This window comes from Lissotriton helveticus, chromosome 11 (genome assembly GCF_964261635.1).
Source record: "Lissotriton helveticus chromosome 11, aLisHel1.1, whole genome shotgun sequence".
NCBI lineage: Eukaryota > Metazoa > Chordata > Amphibia > Caudata > Salamandridae > Lissotriton > Lissotriton helveticus.
In genome coordinates, this window is record NC_136072.1 from 888,503,783 (window position 1) to 888,519,731 (window position 15,949).

The 15,949-nt window shown below is 43.0% G+C and overlaps 1 protein-coding gene across 1 annotated transcript in view; it reads left to right on the forward strand.

The window, feature by feature from the left end:
- The first annotated feature begins 11,161 nt into the window (after window positions 1-11,161).
- NOS1 (nitric oxide synthase 1) overlaps window positions 11,162-15,949 on the forward strand; it is a 1,595,398-nt gene continuing 1,590,610 nt past the window's right edge. The window contains exon 1 of the mRNA XM_078667121.1: window positions 11,162-11,380. The gene's annotated coding sequence lies outside the window, so the exon portion shown is untranslated. The remainder of the gene's footprint in view (window positions 11,381-15,949) is intronic.

A 15,949-nucleotide genomic window follows, 5' to 3' on the forward strand; every position in this document is an offset into this window, starting at 1 on the left:
TCAACGAACTGAACTACTAGCTTTAAAGATGGCGCTCGATATTGCGGATCGCGAATTCCCCGCACTAATAGTGTGCGATTCGCATTACTGCGTCAAATCTTACAATAATGACTTGCAGAACTGGGTTCAAAACGGTTTCAAAGATGCAAAAGGTGGCACAATCAAGCATAAAACGCTTTGGGAACAGATAGTTCCTTTGCAGAAGGAACTACAAAAGACTCACGTGATCCATAAACTGAGTCATCAGCGTGATGGCGTTCACGTTGCAGGGAATTCATTGGCTGACACAGCCACAGCGGAAGCAACTAATCCGGCTTCCGTAGCCACAAAAAAGCGTTCAGAAAAATACATAGACGGAGAAACCATGCTGGCAGTAAAAACGTCTTTACAAAGCGACTGTGCAGCACTACCGGTGAACTATCCACTCAAGTATACATACATAATTGATGCAAACTCCGTTCCTTTTGCTCGAATCCCTGGAGTGGGGGATAGAGTGATTCCAAACACGAACAGGAGAATCTTCTTGATTCAAGAAGCACATATTGGGATTGGGTCTAAGGCACCAAAGATTAATGAATCTCTGAAAGAATTACAATCAGAATATTGGTGGCCGGGAATGAGCCTGCAACAACACAAATTTGCAATAAACTGTCCAAACTGCAACAGATCGCAGTGGCGAACCAGCCGGAGTATTGCCATGGCTCTTCGTATAGATAGCATAAGGCAATCTATACGCAAAATCCAGCAGGAATAATGCGTCCCATTTATGTTTAAGACTAGATTCACTTAAAATGCAGACACCAGCGCTCGGCTGACGCCAGAACTGTTATAAAAGATTTGCGAGTCCATATCGGCACATACGCAATTGGCATGCTACATTCTGACCAGGGTCCTGCTTTTAGCTCTCGAGCTTATAAGGAGGCCATGACCAGCATGGGCATTGCATTGCAGTACTCTTGTCCCTTCCATCCTGAGGGAAATGGGATTGTGGAAAGAAAAAACCGGGACATAAAGCAATCTATAACGGCGAGGGTATTAGGTTCGGGTGATGGGTGGGTCCAACATTTAACAAGTGTCCAACGTAATCTTATTAATCTGCCAAGAAATTCTCTAAAAGGTTTCAGTCCGTACGAACTATTGTTCGGGACTAGAATGCATATTCAGGACTTAGATAGTCAGAATTCAGTGGTAGAAGAAAAATGCTTTGATATCAAAGATCGTTTGGCTATTTTACAGGACTTAAATGAAACAAGAAAAGACCTGAGCAACGTAAAGTTAAAACAGCAGCCAACAGCCACTGAAGATAAACCACCTGTCCCAGCAAGGCCTGTCTGGATTCCAAAGATTGGGGATCTGGTCAGAGAGAAGATCGCGGTGAAGAAGGAATTTGGGCCTTCTTACAGAAAAGCAGTACCTGTCTTAGCTATCAGAGGAACGAGATCCGTTGTACTACCGCCCCTTGCTGGTAAAAAGGAGAAACGAGTTGTATCCATCGACCTGGTAAAACCACAATCATGTGGCCAATAATAAGTAGTAGGCCCAGTGGACTCCCAAGATGTAGCAGAAACCAAAACTTGCTACACTACAAGAGGTTAAAACTGAGAGACTAATCACACTTGATGAAACTTGCAGTGAATAAAAAAGGACTATGCAACAATGCCATGGAACTTGTGCCTCTTGAAACCCAAATTGTAACAGTTCGTCAAGAAACACCAGTCTACAACGATGTAGCCTCAGACTATGCTAATGAAACAAAGAAAATTCCAAAATCAAATATAAATCCGGAAGCGATTCCAACAATTGACAGAACTGCGTCTGGCTACTTCATCAATTTCGATGACTTTTCTGAGGATCCAAGCGAACCTGAAGAACAGCCAACAACAAAAACTTTTAAAGACAAAGTGACTGAACACTTTCATCAACTCAAAGAAACCTATCTGATTTCTCCATGGATTGAATTTTGGATTGCGTTAGGTGTACTTTTCCTCCTACTTTGGCTCATCATGGTTCTTTGTTTAGGAAGATTTATTGAGGGAAAATACAGTACAATGGACACAGCAAGTCAGAATATCAACTTGGTCCTAAAAGCCACACAAGTCATCTCACATCGAGAAAAGAGAACTATCATCAGTGAATTTCACAGCCAATCCAATACCCGGTGGGGTAGCTTGGGACAAAACGGATAACGAAATCTATGGCCCGGTTGAGCTCTTGAAATATCCACATCAGTTAAAGATTTCATTAAGTGACTTTGTAAAACCGAGTACGTTCTCTGATGATTGGTACTTTGAAACTATTAATGATATGATGTCAGATTTAGTAATGTCAGCAAAATGTACAGAACATGATTTCTTACAGGGTTCATCTAATTATGAAGACATGTATTGCTACAACCACTATGCACATCACTATTTGCACAAATCTGCTCAACCTAGAAATGTTTTTAATTATAATCAATGGGAACATTGTGCAACTCCACCAAAGGGTAGTTCGAAGACATTTTACGAGAAATTCCCCTACTTCTCAGGGTTTAACACAAGTGAAGCAGAAACTTTTTATTTCAAACTGTTAAATAAGACAGGGATGAAAACAATGCTGACAAACACTAAATTGATCTATTCGGAAACATTTTTTGAAAAATTAACTACATTTGGTTTCGATTTTTGGAAATATAACATTGAAACAAAAACCATCTCGGGTACAAAAGAATGGCAGGTCCAAGGTTTAGAAGCATTATTTAGAGCCTGCATGATCCCAGAACAAATTATATTCTTGAATGACACCATTCAACAGACAACCTGTCTTGGCCTAGCCAAAATTAAAGACTTAAACAAACAGTCTATTCCAAAGCCAACACCTGACAGTAATAGCACTACAGATGTTGAAATAGACGTATCCCATATTTTTAACCAAAACAGAACACATCCTGATTGGAAAAAATGGTTGATCTGGCCCACAGACACAAATAACTGTCAAAATAGATTCCTGAACAAAATACAGGGGTTCAAGTTGACCAGGCCAGACCCTAGATACTCCAGGAGACAACATCCAGGGATAGTTACAACATACAGTGTAGGAAAACTCTGCCTCGAATGGTTACAGACATCCACACTGGCAGAAATTAAGCAACACTTGACTTTACTTAAAGACGGTGCTGACTTGCGTGATTTCATAATGGGACCACGCAAACAGCGTCAAAAACGTTTCATAGCGGCCGGTATATACGCTACTTACAACGAAGTTTGGAAAGTGATGCAAATTAAAACAGCAGAAAAAATACGAGAAATTGATCGTATTAATTTGGAAAAATCATTTTCTGTTGTGGACAATGGGTTAATGACTCTGTCCTCCAGAATATATTCACTGGAGAGTATTGTATCCTCTGCTATTGATATCATAGAGCAGGACTTACTAATGTTACAACACGGCCAGTCCCAATTACGTTCTATTGTACAGCTTGGCTGGACGTTGCAAAATCTGCGTTCAGGCTACGTGCCCTGGTGTTTAATCAACACAACGTCATTATTCTCTATCTTTAACCTTACTGATACACAAATCAGTTTGGCACAAAAAGGAGCAGACTATACGATTCTGAGCATTGAAAAACTTGAGAGATTACCATTGACAATGTCAGAAAGACCTGTCATTGAATGGATAATACATGGAATAATCACAATTCCGATAACAACTTTCCAATTTAAATACTGTCAAGAGTATATACCAGCGGGCCAGTATGAAAGGTTGGGTAAAGGTTACATTAAGTCATCATGGAAACTGACTTACACACACACACGTTATAGTGAAAAGAAACAGAATGTATTTCTTAGTGGAAAAAATTGCAAACAATCACTAAGCGGTATATGTCTGTGTCAAGGTATTGACCTGCATGGGGCCTGTGAGGGGACTACAAATAACCTTTCATGTCACCAGCATTGCAGACCTGCAACACAAATAGAGCCATTCTTTAGACGACTTTCTAACGGGAGTTACATTCTAATAGTGGACCACAGCTGTTGTGGCATGGTGCCAGGAAAAGCCTATCTCATGAGCGTGAGTTCCATGGTCACTTGCTGTATGCAAGTATTGTATCCAAACAGCACTCCAGATACGGAGGCAACAATTTGGCCTTCTTTGAATATCTCTTCTATTCGAATTGATACTTTAAGCAGAATAAAGTCTGTCCTTTTACAGACAACGGTGCCCTTGACGTCATCAAAAGAAACGGATGATCTGCAAGTTGCAAGGACAACGGCAGAGATACATACCCTTTTATCAACAAATTGCCCCGTGCATTTCGTAGAAATGCTAAGCCAAATCCTAAATATGTCTGATACCAGTGGTATCCCACATATATTTAAGACAATTTTTTCGGGACTGTTAACACCCTTCGAAACAGTAGTGGGCATTTTTCCTAATTTTGCCATTCTGTCTTTGGCGGCCTACCACTTCTGTTGGGACTCGTAGCAGGCATTTTATTTTTGATACTTCTGCTTCGATATGGCAAGCCAAGTCGCAGACAAGACTCCAGCAACAAAGGAAGAAACGATCCTAGCTATACGCTATCGGGACCGCATAACTAAAGTCCTTGGATTAGCCCGGCTAAGAGATCTGAATATGACCTGGTTTCTTTCATTCAGACCCATCTGGCAGAATTGCATCTTACCTGTGCTTCGATGTGTGCTATGCGGAGAAGAATGCGTGTCGGACGTCTGTCTTACACTACCATCAGCAGTACCATTGGATATAGATACTTTGCTACGTCCGATAACGGCTCATGCATCCTGTTGTCCCCAGCGGCTACCCATTCTGATGACGGCATTCGTTGAGACTTCACCACTACGATTAGGGGGTAGTGAAGTACGAGAGAGCAACATCACCCAGGTACGACCTTCTGTGAGCATTGCTGATCCTGACATCGACGATAGCAATCATGCTCGAGACTGCTCAGTTGCGGCATTTTCGAACTCGATCGAACTTTCACCTGAAGCCATAGACAACTTTTTTGCGAGTCTGTCTGAAATGATGTTCTCCCCTGAACAAAAAGAATACCTTTTTAAGCAAACGAGCACACAGCGTTCCCTGAACTCTGAATTCGGCCTTCAGCTTTGATAAACAAAAGCTACTGAAAATATTTGGAACTATTTTCTCCCACTGAAAGCAAAATTATTTTTTTCTTCGATTCCAAAATATTTACCTTTTTCCTGGCACTTGTACTCTGCTTAAAGTAGAACTATTCTTAGAGAACAGAGCTTCTATTTTTAGGAACTCTAGAGACAATATATTACCTCAGCCTCTAGCACATTTACAGCGACTATATTTATATGTGATGGAATGGTCTCGACCTTCTTTTCTGTATTAAGAGCCATTTCATGTGTAAATTTCGCAAATCGTTCAGCTAATCATATATATGCATCGTTTTAACTGAATGATTACACTGCTTGAAAAGCGTACAGTAACAATATCATTTTACGTGTATTTCGCATACACCATTTTAAATGCAAAAAATGTATTTTGGGGTGGGTTGGAATACACATGCACCTTTAAATGTTTACTATTGCTTAGTTTTAGTAATGATGGACATTAGATCGTGGAGTGGGTATTGTGTTTTTATCCAGGAGCCTAAATCGATATTACTATTTTATGCCCTTGTTCGGTTATAATCAATAATATCCCAATAACGGCATAGTAATCATATCCATATTCAGTCGTAGCACATGCTGTCACATTAAGCAAGGCTACTTCCCCAGACTCCTAGAAAGCACAACGAGTTCTCTAAACAAACCAAACTTCCAGCAACCTGGGAAATCCCCCTTGCTTTTGTTTTGATTTCGTCCTAGAACTCCTGTAAAGCACTCTAAGAACGGCCAGTTCTTAGTGACCTCTTTATTGACGTCTTATGTCCAACCTTACGTCAAACCCGGCACCTTTCAGGTATAAATATACCAACGTTGCCTTAAGCAAACACACGGTGGTGGTTTTGGAGCAGAGCAGCTATCTACTTGCCCGAGAGCCCAGCTGATGCGAGAGCCCACGGACGCTGCCCCTCCCTTTTGACGCACTGAGAGAGACGCTGTCTTTTCTCCTGCCGAGAAATCCAGCTCCGGTGTTTCCAGATACCTTCGCGGGTTACTGGGATATCGAGTTCTGAGAGAGAGATACAAGACCTCCTGCTTTCTAATACCCAGGTACGGAGCTGACTAAAACCTTAGAGAGAATTCTTGAGTCAGATTCTTGGCAAAACCAACTTAACTTAAACTGCTACTTACTTACTCCTTCCCACGTATTAGGCTTAGGTCAGGTACACTGGAGTAGGCGTATTTAGAAGCACCAGTTGAGTACGTTAGTCAATGTATATAAGTATGTATATATTTTATGTATTTTAAAGTATCTTATGGCTAAGAAACCATATCAATGCTTTTACAGTATTACTTCTTAATCCTCCTTTTACTGTACGCACTTTACTTTACTATGAGTATTGCAATTGTGGCAATTCATTTCTCTTGTATGAGAAAAAAGACTGCTCAATAAATAACAACCTTTTATTGAAAACGCCCGTCTTTCTTTTCTCTGCACTCTGGTGAAACTAAGTATGCACACTTGACTGAGTGAAATAGCTGTCTATTGTTTTCACACGACTCTAGAGATATAGAGATACACTCTTATTCTGAGGGAGCAAAGTTGTCATGTTATATGGTTGTCAGAAGCTAGTCCCTTCTTGTCTATCCAGGGAGGTTAAACTCCTCCTCGTTTATTCGAGAAAGTTTCTAGTGACCTCTGAGCTAGCTGGCAAAAACTTAAGTCAAATATAGTCAGTAGAGACCTAGTTGACCTCAGTCCTACGTCTACACTGCTGAATATATTATTCCAATGCGCAGAGCCTATTGGGAATATAGGAACTACACTACAGTATTAGGAAGGTCTGCTAATTCCTCCATTACTGCCTTCTCAAAAGTTAACAGCTCAACCGGCAGTGTTGAGTCTAAAGGGGTGAAAGTAGATTTTTGTCGTAGTCCTGTGTCGCTTCTCTGTTTCTATGGTATCCGTCTCATTTTGGTTAGCAAAAAAGGCACACAGTTTCAATTTGCGCATGAATTCTTTTATTTCTAGACATAATTTGAATGTATCCATTTTATTGGTGGGGACGAAACCCAAGCCTTTCTACAGGATGTGCTTCTGGGGATCCGTGAATGTAAGATCTGTTAGGTTGACCACTAGTTGCCCCTCCTGCTGGTTGAGGGCTGGTCCATTGTTGCTGTCATGCTCCGCGTTGACACTCTGGTTGTTTCGTCTAGGTCGTGACTCCAATGAACCTGGTTGCCTCTCCGGTTCCTTTCTCTCGATGGTCCCAGGCGTGATCCTAAAAAAGGAGGTGCACCATAGTAGTTATATTCTTGTGGTGGTTGGTTCCATTGTTGGAAAGGCCCAACCATCGGTCCTGGGCCGTGGGGGTAATACATGTAGCCTGATGGACCTTGGTAATGGTCTCAGGCTCTTCCTCTTGGTCTGTAGGGTCTTTGGTAGCGAGCTCTTCCTCACATCTTATCCACCCCTGACCCTTTCTCTCACTACACATACACCACACATAGCACTACAATAACACTCCAGCGTAGTCGATAGTCGTAGCACCCCCCCCCGTCCTGTAGCGGGTGGGAAGACCCCTAAGAATGAAGCATGACACCCAGGGCCCTTTTGGTGTGTGAGGGGTATTTAAGCTAACACTGTGTGGGCCCTAACAAGTTTGGGTACACTTCCCTTTGAACCTCTTTGAGGTGGACCCTTTTGTTTTGAATTATTGGATTTGATGCCATAGGTTTTTTCCTGGATCTGGTCCGTATACTTCGCATGGTATCTAAATGTTTGGTCTTTTTTCTCCTTTAACCTGCCAAATCACCTACTGGTGGATCTTGGGGTGTTGTACAATGCCGCACGGCTGGTGGAGAGATTTCTATAGTCCCAGTAGATACATGATTGGTTTGACTTATGTCATTAATTTAGTTGATTGGGACTACGGGCGCGACGGTCGCAACAGAAGAATCGCCCCCCCCCCCCTCACAGAAAGCCATCGTTCCGCTACTTGGATCTCCATGTCAATGGTCTTAGCCGCACGGAGAAGAAAGCAATCAAGTGTGGAGTTAGGCAATATTTTAGGTGTGGCCACTTTCCTCCCTCCAGTTTTTGTTATAGTCGCCATATTGGTAGGAATTAAGGTGCATACAGAATGAAATTACTTGGGCGAGAGGAACAAACCAACAATGTCACAAACGAGTATCCAGCGTCCCAGAGCCAAGGGACCGGGCCCCGCCTCTCCCTGCCGCTGACTGGTGCAGACGGGCACAGACGGGCCCACCCTTGGCCTGGGCTTTGCCCGGGGGTGGTCCTTCGCCCGCACAGGTCCAGCGCTGCGGGAGCCCAGCTGGGATTTAACGGGCCCCCGGCCGTGTGAAGCTTGCGTCGGCGGCGATGTCAGCTGTGAAGGAGCCTGGGACTTGCAGTCCTGTCCCGCTCCTGCTTCCCCCTCCAACAGCGGTGGAAATGACAAGACGGGCTTCCCATGCTGCGGGAGCCCAGCTGGGATTTATAGCGCCTCATTAACAGTGATTCAATTGTGCTTTCTTAACTGCTGGGGTATTTTGATATATGTGTACAATACAGTTACATGTATTTAGATGTGTTGGAAAAAAAGTGACATCCTGCAGCCTTTCCTTTCACACTCCATGTGCTCCAGCAAGATTGCCACATAGCTCACTTTAGAAATCCTCTCACTCTGTAATCAGAAAAAGAAAAAGCAAACACCAATCTCAATGTTAAGGGATGTAGCAGCGGTTTGTCAGAAGACATAGCTTAGCATTTGACTTTGAACTCAAAGCAAATGTAACAAGATAAACACAAAATGTCAAGGCATGCTTATTTCTCATTCAACTTCGGAACTCTAACATGATTATGTCTGGGAGTGCTGCAGCACCCCAACTTCTAGCGCCTATGCAGTCAAGTAATTTGAAAGCCAGCTTGTGAACTGTTACTACATCACAAAGTGATATTCTTTAAAGTGCATCTTCAACTCTTTTCTGAACTGGAATAGGGTTGTGGTGAGCCTACATATACTTTAATGTTGTTAATGTTGTTTCAGATCCTGGTGCTTAGATGAGAAAGCCTTGTTTTTTATTTACAATATTTAGTCTCCAGTATGATGGTGTCCTAGTTGCAGGTGTTCAGAGAGCTAGCAGAGATGGTGAGCTTGTAAGCAAGATAGGTGGGGGTTCAGGTCATCACAGCTTAGTAAGTGAAGCAGCTGGATTTGAAGATTGTGCAGGTTAATTAGAATAGTGGTGATCTGATCATATCTCTTCAGTCCCGGGATGAATTATGCTGCAGGGTGTTGGACGCCCTTAAGTGGGGCCAGCATAGAGTCTTGGAGTCCATAGAGCAGAATGTTTCCACCATCTAGCTTTGAGAGTACAAGTGCTTAAACATCAGTTCGCACTTCACTTTTTGAGAAGAACAGTTTTACTGTATTCAATATTGAGAGCTGGTACCAGAGACACTCTCTTTGTTTTCTTGACAATGTAATCCTTGATGGTGAAGTTGGTGCCCCTGGTGAATCAAAGTAACTTGGTATTGGATGAAAGTTGGGGAGGTGGGGTAAAAGCGGTCAAATTTCATGGCTTTGAGCCATTTCTGGTTTGTTGTTGTTGGCGAATAACAGAATTACACTATTGGTTGGGTTGAGCTTTAGGAAAATGCTTGACATCCAGGCCGGGATGAGGTGCTGATGGTGATTAAAGCGTTGAAGGTTTGGAGCAGAGAAGACTTTCCAGCAGAGTTGTGTATCGCCCACATGCTGGTGAACTTTGATGCTGTAATCGGCAAGTACAGCCCAAGGTGCTTCATGTAGAGGTTGAAGATGATGGGATGGTATGAAATTCTGCGCGACTCCACAAGGGATTAGGGATATTTAGGGACCTGGAGATGACCATGTGAACATTCAAAACTGAAATATTGCTGATATATGTATATATATATATATATATATATGACAGATTGCTGGCACGATTTTGCACCAATAAAGCACTAAGGATTAGCACTTAAACGGCGGTTTCACTCTACGTTATTTGGTCTCCATTGGAACAGGGGGCATGGCGAATGGCGTTTTTCTGCATATATATATATATATACATACATACACACACACCCACACACACATATATACACACATTCACACCTAATGTAATGATCACCAATCAGAGCTGAACAACGTTTTAAAGTGGAAGATTCTGTATTTTTTATTATTATTATCAAAGGTCTACTTACTCTGTGACAATTTCCAAGTAATAGGAGTGACAAGAAAGACTGGGGCTCGGTGTAAGAAAGGTTATTGGAAAGAACTACTGTAATTTTTCCTTTCGCTCAATAAAGCATTTCATATTTTGATCAGGCGTTCACCTGTTAAAAACCACACACTTGCATAATCACGAATTCCAGAAACCAAATAATAGACGGTATGACCTATGCTCACCTGACAACAGTGGTTAGCAAACGTGCCAAGGACCCTCGTGCACGCACGGGAAAGGGAGCCCCTTGCCATAGTTTAGTAGCAAAAATACAGCCATAGCCGGGAACCACTGGCCCCGTCGCCACTGCACGTGCTGCTCTGTTGACAGCTTCTTCCTCGCAGTGGTAAAGCGTCTTAGGATCATTGTTGTTGACCGTGCGACTTGCAACTCTAGTATCGAAATGTTGTCAGCCCTGCGCCGGATGTTTAATCCGCTGGTGAGACAGATGGCTAAAGCTTAGTCTTGAGTGAGGCGGCCGTGACTTCTTTCTTCGGTGCCAAGTGATTTCTTGCTGCAGCCAGAGGTTGTTGCTTTCCCGTTGCAGGGCCCACGCACTCTTCGGCCGAGGGGACTGAAGGCTAGGACCCCGTTTCCGGCTTTAATTTGTATAACGCATTCATCCCCTGATTTTGCAAAGCACGGCATTTTTAAACGTTTAGAACACGTAGCTCCCTTGTGTTAGTCATGTCACTCATGCTGACCTCAAAACTTCCACATTCTGCATCTGTGACTTCATGCGGCAGATTGTCAACCTTGAGCGGAGGCGGGGCTGGAAGGATACAGGGTGATAAGGCGTCTGGGAATCCCTGCACCTGTGTGCGTGACTGCCCGCCAGCAGGGTGGGAATCTACTGCCCCAGCTGCATCAAGTTAGGTCTCGGGCAGCGCGTCCTCGCGCCATCCCAGTCTGCTGGCGGAAAGGTGGACTGGGGACCTCCAGCGGCGTGGGTGGGCCTCCGCGGCGGCGGGGCTGTGGAAGGACGTCCTCGAACCTGCTGACAGGCGTTTACAAGAGCGAGGGTCGCATCACTCACGAACGACCGTGGCAAAGTAAGATGGTGTCTGTAACCACCACCGTGTCTGTTTACATTCTTTTTAATTTAGGTTGGAACAACTACTCGGGGCTTCATTTTTACTCCTTTGCCAATTGCATGTTTTTTCGTATCAGTCCCGTCGTCACTTCAAAAACCACAACACATCTGTCCTTTGGAACAACGGTGACCCTTCGCCTCCGACTCCCTCACAAAGGCACGCCCCCAAACATAGCCACTTGCAGTAGCGTAAGGAGACTTGAGGGCCCCCGGCAGAACTACATGGAGGGGCCCCCCATACTCCAGGTCCAGTCAGAGGGGTCCGCCGCCAGGGCACAGTGCAGGAGGAGGCCCCTGGAGTTCACCGTTCACCTATTTTTACGCCACTTGCGGAACTATGCAAAGAAGCGTTCCACCTGCGCACACCGGCACGTACGCCCGTACTCGCACACCCGGATACAACTCTAAACACGTTCGGACGCCCTAAACACACACGTGCACTACCACCCCTGAACCCAAGCACAGGTTCCACATCCCATCATTCTGGCAGCCCTATTTGTAATGTACTTAATGATTTACAGAAAAAAAGGCTTTTTGGTGTGTATGGCGCATCAAAAAAATGACTCCGAGAAGATTACAGCGATAATGTGGGTGAGAAATCCTTACGAATAAACTGTGTTAGTTACCTCATTTTATGTCATCCGGACACCTTGCTTTCTCTCATGTGCTTTCATTTGACACCACAACGTATTCTGGTAGTTGTAGTCGGGTGTGCTTTGTCATCGTTTTAAACTGTATTTTACAAGGAAGGGAAGGGGTGAGCGAAGCTAAACAAGTTTTTTTTATTTTTAACTTCCACTTGCTGTGCGAATATGGGCTGTAAAATGAAATAGGGTGTAAAATGGGTCCCTGCGTGGTGATTGTAAAGTCCCTGCCCATTGTGACCCCACGCACGTCATTCCCACAGTCAGAAGTCCCGAGGGGGGCTACTGCAAGCAGGACAGCAGCTGGAAAGTGTAGAGTGCATGCGTCGTTTCCTCGCTGTACTCGGTTCCATGGTGTCCTTGAGGGGCAAATAATTATTAACCCCTGGAAGTTTTGAAACTTTACCCGTAGTTATAGAGGGCTCAATTTTCATATTTCATATGAGTAGGTGGAGAAGGATATGTCTTCGCCACTAAGGGTAGGGTTCCCTGACTTCATTGGAAGTTGTAGCGGTACCTGTACTAATTTGATGGCTGCGATGAGCCTGCCAACCCCCTGCCCCCCCCCCCAAAAAAAACCAACGTTATATTTAAGAAAAAAACTCATAATGTGACAGGCAGGACCTAGAGAACGGTGCCTTGCGAGGTGACGTGATCTTGAGCCCAATTCCTTCCCTAGCACTGACAGTGCTTCTAAGGGAGGCGATGAAGCGGATAAACTGCTGAATAATTACTTGACACATACAACCACATTTTAACACCTTCTAAAAGTAAACGACAAACGAGCACAATTTATGCTCATTTACCTTGAGGAGTCTTGAGATAGAGATCACAAAGAAGCGTTGTTACTGCATCACGTTGTTGGTACATGGTAAAAGCATGTAGAAAAGATTAGATTAAACATAAATTTCTCGTTTGATTAAAATAGGTTTGTGCTTACTATGATCTCATGGTATTTTTTTAACGTGAAATAGAAATGTGAAAGCGATGACTTGCGTGTGGAATTCTTACTTAACAGTTTCTTTGGATAATGATATATACGTGAAGAATTATTAGAACCAAATGTAAATTGGATAACCTTAGGAACTATTATTGAAGAGTTGCTTTAATACAATTCTGCTTATGTTAAAGTGTGAACCAACCGGGAAAAATTAATGGTGTGGTGCGTAATTGCTAATCCCGATTTCACTGAAACGTTCAGTGAATGATGTTCATACATGTACTAATGACATTTATTAGAAACAATTTAGTAGTCATATATTTTGAAATTAATCCATATGTTGGTACTTTTGAAATGTAGAAATGTGTCAAAAATACATGTGCAAATTGTGATGGAATTCAAATGCTTTATAAACTACCTAAAACATCGAAAGAACATCGAGGTGCAAACTTTAGATTGAAATATATTCCTATTAATTTATATAGTGTACTTCATGAACTAAAATCGACGTTAGGCTTGCATTTTCTTTTTCGTACTCGGTTCTGTTCTCATGAGATCTCTCATACGTTTGCAGTGCAGAATGATACTGTGTTTCTAAAGACAAGTTACCATGCACATTCCAGGACTGTTTGCCACTAAATTGATACAATGAGAACATCTGCTGTGAGAAATTGCCCTTTTCAACTCACTCGTGACTTTACTGAACGCTGATTGTTCGTAATTATACTTCGACCGCTTACGTAATGATTTCCACCTTTTAGCCATAAAAATTTCTTCCTCATGCTACATGCCAATAATCCTTTACGAACTGACCAATGGACTGAGTGGTCTGATCTGATGAGGTAACCCAGGAGGTCACACACCGGATTTGAGAAAATTATATTTTCTCTTGGGTTGATGATCAGGCGCGAACATCCTCTTTTCTATTTGATGGGCTACATTCTTTGTCACCTTTCCCATGAGTATTGCGTCCTAGCGGACTGAGAGTCCACTTGTGGACTTTCCTGGCTGGTGCACACACTGTGTGTGCTATTCCTAGATTTCTTTTCCCCTTTGGAGGGAATCCTTGAGCTGATATTATCCATAAAATTCCAGTATTTGTAAAGTGCGAACTAATCACCCATAAGGGTCTCCACGCTGTGGGGGCCATATGGGAGATTAAGTGAGCTATTGCCCAGAGTCTCATGATGAGCTGATCTGCCTCTGGCACTGGGGATCGAACCGTGAGCCCCACGTTATGGAATCATCCACCCTGGCCGTTGCGCCACACCTCTCCCCATGACCTTTCCTGAACTCTCCTTCGAGAACTTTGGTAATTTATTGCCAGAGAATAATACATCTGATTATAATGTACTTTTAAATTTAAAATGCAAGAGATTGATGTATTTACTTCCTAAAATTACTGATAAAATCTAACCATTTATAAATCCCGTTTGTCTCTCGAATTTGTCTCCCGTGATTGATTATGCATTCCAATAGTATTAATGAGGGATGGGAATTTTAATAGAGAAATCTCTAGTCAACAGGTTTTAATGTTACTATTTTCATTACTCTAACTGAATTACTTGTTTGCATGATCCTAGCCATGTTATCCAATTCCTTGTCCCCATTGACTAACTGGATTGGATCCCCTATATCCAACACCTCTCTGCACGGTTCAAGATCCAACAGAGGGCAAAGTTAATGACCCTGAGGTATAGTACCAGAGAGTATTAAGATCATAAGTAAATGGGCCAGTGGCGCTACAGCAGAGGCTGCCCATCGACAGGCGCTTTGTTCAGGTTACTGCCCTGAGTAATTTCTAACACCCACCATCACCCAAAAAACTTGACTTCAAACGTTGGCACTGCTGTCCTGGGGAGGTTACAAACCCCAGATGGACATGACTGTGCTCAGTCTCAACACAGCATGAAATCACAACATGAGTTGGAAACACAATTTCTGAAGTGTTTTCGAATTGTCTGCCACTGTTATTTCTGTCCTCATCAGGTGACCCTGACAAAAGAGCTGATATTGTGTGACACACTGTGGCACCTTGTGAGTTGGCAGGTCTACATGTGTGCCAGGTAGTGTGAGGCATAGATTTAATGTCCACAATTTTGTTTCGTGCTAATTATTGCAGATCCAAGTAAAACCTGCCTGATGAGCTACTGCCAGGATAAGGGTCAGAGTTAACATTACCCAATGGCCCATAGTATATTCAGTTCTGTACACGGCACAAGTACTTCAAAATGATAGTAGGAGGTTAAATTAGCTTAAACCATGCACAATGACGTCACTTCAAGTAAAATGAAGTACATCCTTACTCTCTCTTTTTAAGCAAAGTAGACTAGTTTTCCTTCTCAGGGCTCTACTATTGTGGACATGATTTACAGCAGTGGGAGTGAACTCAGTGACCACAGACTGATTTGCAGGAGGGAGAGAAGCTTGAACTATTGCTGATCTTCTTTACTCGTTTAATAAAGAGGGACTCATTTACTGTTCCTTGATGTGCACCTCTTTTGTGATGGATAGTAGCTTTCTCTGATGCAAAGTTCTTACTGTCCTATGTGACATAGACCTATGCTACTCCACCTGTTGCCTATTAAAGGCTCCATTGAATGTGAAGCACTGTTCTAGACCTCCAGGTGCATCATTTATACCTGCATAGGAGGGGAGAAATCTTAAGGATTTGGAGGGCCCTGGATCAAATGTATTTTGTGGGCCCCTGTTCAGAACAGCTTTGAATTTATGATCCAGTTTCAGCTTCTTCATGCCCGCTTTGGCCAGGTCACTGACAGTGCACAGACACACTGGTCCAAATTCTAAATAAGTTTACATTTAATATTCAGATATAGTGATTGTGTTTTCAACACTGAAACACACCGCAGCTCAGTAATATTGTTGCAAATAATCTCTGTGACCCCCTTCCCATTTCTCACATGTAAGGTCGTGTTTCGATGTA